Here is a 6119-nt window from a genome sequence, read left to right as displayed (position 1 = left end):
TAAACTCCACTGCCACAGGAGAGGGATGAACCACACTGAGGAGCAAGAGCAGGCGTGCATGCAGGTGCAGAAAGCTGGCAGCCAAACAAAGGGAGATCCTGGGGGCAGATATGGGCAGGCTGTGGGGCTCAGCAGCATGGCTGTCTGGGAGCAAGAGTAAAGGCGAGCATATAGGAGCTAAAGGAGCCGAATTCTCCTTGATGGGAAGAAGAAGCACCATCGATGGGGCACGGCTGCTTTGTTTAACCCAGAGGTGGGGGTTAATGGGTCCAACAAAGCCGGTGAATTGCCCTCGATCCTCATCAGGACATTGATGCTGGGCACCTTCCCAGCTGCTTATTGGGCAGCCAACCCACTGGGCTCTTCCCAGCCCCACCACAGAGCTGCCCCATGCCCCATGCTCTGACTTTTGGGTGGTGCTGTATGGAGCCGGCAGTTGGACTTGATGGTCCTTGTGGCTCCCTTACAACTTGGGATATTGTATGGTTCTGTGATGTTACGATCCCAGCGACACTCAAATAGCATTGCCAGGTCTGGAGAGTCATTGCCATGGAAGGAGCAGACACGGGGTGCTGCAGGAGAGCAGTTTCCTGTCACTCTCCAATACGACTTGGTTTTTCTCTTGCTCCGCGGTCGTGTTTGGTGTTTACAGGCACTGGGAAACATTCACTTCTTGCACGCCTTCCAATGGAGCGTGGGAAAAGCTCTCACCCGAAGCAAAAAAACACGGGAATTTGCTTTCAAGTCTATTCTTCTCACTCCCTTTCTCTCCAAGTGAAAAGCCCTGAGCTGGCTTTTTTCTTTGCAAGGCAAGTTTTCTGGCCAAGGCAAACCGCTGTTTGTCTCTCATGCTGTCAGCAGGGTGACAGGCATCGACGCAGGCTGTGTGCACCTTCCTCTCCTTTGAAATGAAGGAAATGGCACAGTTTAGCTTCGGTGAAGAGAAATCAGGGGATACACGGAGCCATTGGTGCTCATGCAGATAAAGAAGCAACCCGAGGCCCCCAGCAGTTTTTCCTGTGTGAACCTCCGTCTGTGAGAGGTGCCTTAGGTGAGCAGCTGCAGAGGCGGCCAGATGGAGCTGATGGAGGTGTTTGCTTTCTCTGCCTTCCCCCCCACGCCCTCTTCCTTAATTGTTTGCACGTCAAGAAGTGACTTGCCGTATTGCAGCCTCCCAAAGGGAGGCTGATGTTCAACTCCTAACCCGAAACTGCCTCTCAGGGAGGCTGCAGCACCCACCTCCCTCTGTTCTCACATCCCTCCCCACTGAGCAGCATCTCGCCCTCCCCTTTGCTGTGCTCCCTGTTAATGAGCGCAGAGAAAAACAGCGCGGAGCTGCCATTCAGGGCCTCTCTCAGACACCAAAGCATCTCCGTGCATTAATAATCCCTTTCAAAAGCCCCTTCCCTGCATGCATTCCCCCCTCTCTCACCCTTTTCAGGAGCAACTGTGATTCATCTGAGGTGTGAAACGGCACGGTAAAATTTTAATGCAGCCTGAACGTGAGATGTGAGAGAGCTCAAATGCCTTTTAAGCAGCCTGTCTGTCTCCAGCAACTGCTTTGAAGGCAAGATCGCTTCAGCACTGCGCAAAAAGCTTCAAAGAGAATATTTGGGACTGATTTTGACATGACTAGGGGATGGCAGCAAGCCTACAAACACAGTTCCCCCAAAGGAAGAGCGGAAGCCTGGGGTGGTTCATGGCATTCACTATGTATGGCCTGAGCTATGGGGGTTGGCACCTATAGGATACCCCTCGCTACAGCATCTGTGCCCATCTTCTTGCCAATTTGTCGTCAGGGGAACATGTCAGCCTGGGGCTGCTGGAAGGATATGGGGATGGTGCAAGCTGCAGCCTCTTCTGCCATGGAGGAAGGGAAGTGAAGCTCACTGGGAGGTGGGTAGGGTAGGTAGGACCCCTGCAGGTACTGCAACTGCTTGGCTTTTCTCTGTAGATTATGCAGTGCACCAAAGTGATCTGCCTCCTGGGCCACAGAAAAGAGGATTCAAGGCAAGAATGCTCTTCTTGTAAATGTAAATACACAGCATAACACCACCCCCTCCCCTCACCAGAATGGAGGTAGTTGGATGTGTAGGTAAATCAGACAAATCCTCTTGAATCTGGTCTTCTCTGTCCCGGTTGCAGGAGGGTACAAATGGAAGCAATCTGCTTTTCTGAGGCCTGATGCTCCTGCAGGATCGCAGTCAGCAGTGCCGTGCAGGAGGCTGAAGACAACTGAATGCAAATTGTGCCTTGAGAACGGCTAGAGTGAACAGTAAAACTCAGCTAATGGCCACACCTTGCGAGCAGCTGGCACACCTGTAAGCCAGGCATGTCTGTGAGGAAACATCAGAGTTTCCACGTGCTCACACCCTTTGTATTTCAGAGGCATCTTCTGAAGCCCTAACCCAGCAGGCACATGGACACGGGTCCAGCTGTGCACAGATGATGGCCAAGGACCCCGCTGAACCTCAGACAGGACTCCTAAGGGTCTACACCACAAACCAGAAGTGACTGCATCCTCCTATACTGTGGAGCATCATCCCTTGCTGGTACTGCTGTGCTTCTTTCGGGCCCAAGAGCACCCAAGCAAAACTCCATCAATGGACCAAACATATGGGTGTATGGAAGCTTCCTGGCCTCCAGCAAACTCTCAGGACTCCTTGGATCATAGCTGACATATTTGGATGTACTACTCCTCTCTTCCATGAACATCGTCAGTTTTCCATGATGCCCTGGAAAATGTGGGAAGGGACACGTCATCTAGTGTAACACCCCTGCAGTGAATAGGGACACAGTCTCATTCTGGACAGGAGGGAAAGCCCAGGGCCCTGCACGAGGTCTCATCTCCTGGCCTTGCAAGCCTTTGTCTCTCACTGAGACAGGCCCAAGTGTGACCAGGAATGCATATTTCCTGGGTAGAACCTGGGAGCTGAAGTTTGTCCTGTGAATAAGGCGAGCCCCGGCAGAATGAGGTTAGAGGATTTTTCAGGTGATTCACTGCCTCCTGATAACTGCCCAGCTCCTCAGACGTCACTGGCATGCAAAAACAAGGCAGGCCCGTGTGAATCAGAGCTGAGGGAAGAGGATCGGTGGCAGTTAGCGAAGGTACCCAAGTGTTTATTCAGAGGGCAAGCTGTAAACTAATACCATTTCCCAGGTCTGCAGTGAGCTTCCTGGAAAAGGCACTTAAGCTACAATTCTGACATGTTGGTAGGGGTCTGGAGGACCCGCAGGTTACTTTGAGGTGGTTAGAGGGATGTTAAAGCCTGGAGGATGAAGAAGGGAGCACAGAACTCAGTGCCAACTCATAGTTTAACCTCTAGCTCTCACTTTAACCCAGCAATCAAGCACTTGTCATGGACAGAAAAGAGCTTAAAACATGGGACTTTGCAATGCAGCCCAATGGCCTTTCATATGTCCCAAGGCAAACTTAATAATTATACCTTGTCCTAGTTGCTGCTGTGGTAGTAAAGTTAGCAAAGCAAAAGAACACGCACTAACACCCAGGTTACATCTGGGAAAGGATGCGAGCATTCCCAGTCCCAGCTGGAAAATCTCAAATTCTATTGCTTGGGAAGCTCAGCAACGAGCCTGCGAGCCCAGACGTTTCAGTGAGGCTATTTCAATGCAGCAGCAGGCCTGAGGAAAGAATGCAGGGCCAGCTCTTCTGCATGTGCTGTGTTTCCATGGCACGTTCCACAGTATGTAGCTGCTCAGCAGAGCACCAACACCTGCCCAGAGAATGCAAAGAGCAAAAGAGTGCTGTGGCCAAATGCACTTACAGATACTCTCCCGTTGCAGGGAAATAACCTGGCTTTGGCACGTGTTGAATATTCTTTTATAGACTCAGTGTCTTAATGTCCAGGCTAAAGGTCTCAGTGCTGCAAAAGCAATTCCTTGCACGTGGCTTTTTACAAGAGGGAGAGGGCAAAGAAAAAGAGCAGAGCAAAGCAAAGATGTGAGAATCTGCACAGTTCAAATGTTTCCAGGAGACTTCAGATTGAATCAGCTAGCTCCATGCCTTGCCAATGATCATTTACCAGCAGAAAAACAGGTCAGATGCTGCAAAGCCAGCGATGGGCACGAGAAGCAACAACTGGAGGATGAAGAGGAAAGTCTGAAGGGTGGGTAAGGCCATCGCTATTGGTCATGTGAGCAAAGTAAATGGAAGAAGCCCGTGATACCGCTGCCTTTCTTGCATTTATCTTTCACACAGAAGTTGCATCTAGAGGTGAATTACTCACTGAAAGGATCAACTACCCTCCACAAACCACCAAATAGAAAGAAAATGATCCAAAACTTTGCAGTCTTTCTCTCAGGCACCTTCAGTTACTAAGCCAAAGCCTTGCCCCAGCACTTAGCCTTGATGATGAACAGAAAAGGGGTCGGGAAATGGGCCAGGATTGCGAAAGAAGAGGTTCACGAACTTTTAGCTGGGTGAAATGTGTGTGAGCTACAGCAACACCCATTATCAGAGGAGGAGCCATCTCCAGTTCCCAAGCCACACTCTCCAAGAACTGTGGGAAGGCTGGAGAAGGACCAAGGCAAAGAATGAGCACAGTGCCCTGTTTGAGAGGGTTAAAGGCAAGGTAGAGATCCATAAATCAGTGCCTGGAAAACCAACATGCAAGGATTCATTCAGATGTACCTACGGGCTGATATGTAGGTTAAGAAGCAGACAACTGGTTCTTCTTAGAAACCATTTTGTGCCATCTTAATTTCTTCACTGGAGGGAGAAGAGGTGATTCCTGTGTCGTTTTATAAAGAGCTTTTACACCCTGATGATTTTGCAGCAGCCTTTGGAATTCAGCAGCAAAACGTCCCCCATACAGGGCTGCCTGTGGTGCCCTCAACACACTGAATCTATGATGAGAGGATTGGAACCATGGAAATGAAGTCATTTGCCCACTAGCTCGTAGGTAGGCAGTTTTCCTAGCCTTCCTTAGTGACAAAGCTCTGATAATAATTTATGGCTATTGTCTAGCAACGCACGCTGGGTGTGACACATAGTTGTAAACTGCTTTGTCTTGCTGCTTGTGCTTGATGCTTCTCTGAAGTTGCTGTTGTTCTGGGAAATCTCATCTCTTCCCTTGTTTCCCTGCTAATTCATATTGTATGTTCACTACATGTTCAGGTTGGATATTAGGAAGAATTTATTCTCAGAAAGAGTGGTGGTACATTGGAAAGGGCTGCCCAGGCAGGTGGTGCAGTCACTGTCTGTGGAGGTGTTCAAGAACTGTGGAGATGTGGCACTGAGGGATGTGGTCAGTGGGCACGGTGGAGATGGGCTGGTGGCTGGACCCCCCTGGGAATACCCCCATTGGACTAAATCAAGTGATTCACCCGCCCGTTCTCAATAGGAAAGGTTTAAGCAGCTCTTTCCTCCTGCAGTGTGGTCATATGCCCAGAATTTTGATCCATAGAGAGCAGCCAAGGCAGCCACAGCCATAAACCAGCTGTGCTTTGGGTTCAGGCCTTTCAGCCCAGAGAAAGCAAAGTACGTGCGGGTGAGTCACAGGTACAGCAGCTCAGTGAACCCCATCACAGAGCACTGCTCTCGCCCTGCCTGTTGCCGCATGCTCAGCACCTGTGGGCACCAGCACTGCCCTTCGCTCCCCACATTAGCAGTACAACAGCCAGACACAGCTCTCTTCTCTCTGTCTGCACCCCAAAACCCCAGAGCAGTAACCTCACATCTAAACCACTCCCAGCCATTTCAGAAGCGAGGCAGATGAAAACAGAAATAGCTCCAAATGCACTTTTTCCATCACTGTCTGAACAGGAAGCTGAAGCTCTGACGAGACGCTAGGCAATCTGACAAGCCCAAATGCAGCGGTTTGGAAGCAAGGGAGTTTAACAGATGAGTGAACACCTGGGAGGCATCTAATTGTGTTTTCAGCAACTGGTTCCCAGGACATAGTCTGCTTGGTTCTCACTCACAGCTGGGCTGTGGAGGCAGAGCTGAGGTTTGCTGCTCCCTGCAGGCATCGTGGGATGCGCTCCCCACGTTGCAGAGGTGTATGCAGCTCCTCATGCTGAGTTTTGCCTGGGAGCTTGTCTTGCAGGCAGACACAAAGGGAGCAGTGTGCCCAGCAAGGAGATTGTCTGAGAGAAGC

This window comes from Coturnix japonica, chromosome 4 (assembly GCF_001577835.2).
Source record: "Coturnix japonica isolate 7356 chromosome 4, Coturnix japonica 2.1, whole genome shotgun sequence".
In the NCBI taxonomy this organism is placed as follows: Eukaryota; Metazoa; Chordata; class Aves; order Galliformes; family Phasianidae; genus Coturnix; species Coturnix japonica.
The sequence above is the reverse complement of the archived record's forward strand: the minus strand, read 5'-3'. Positions refer to the sequence as shown.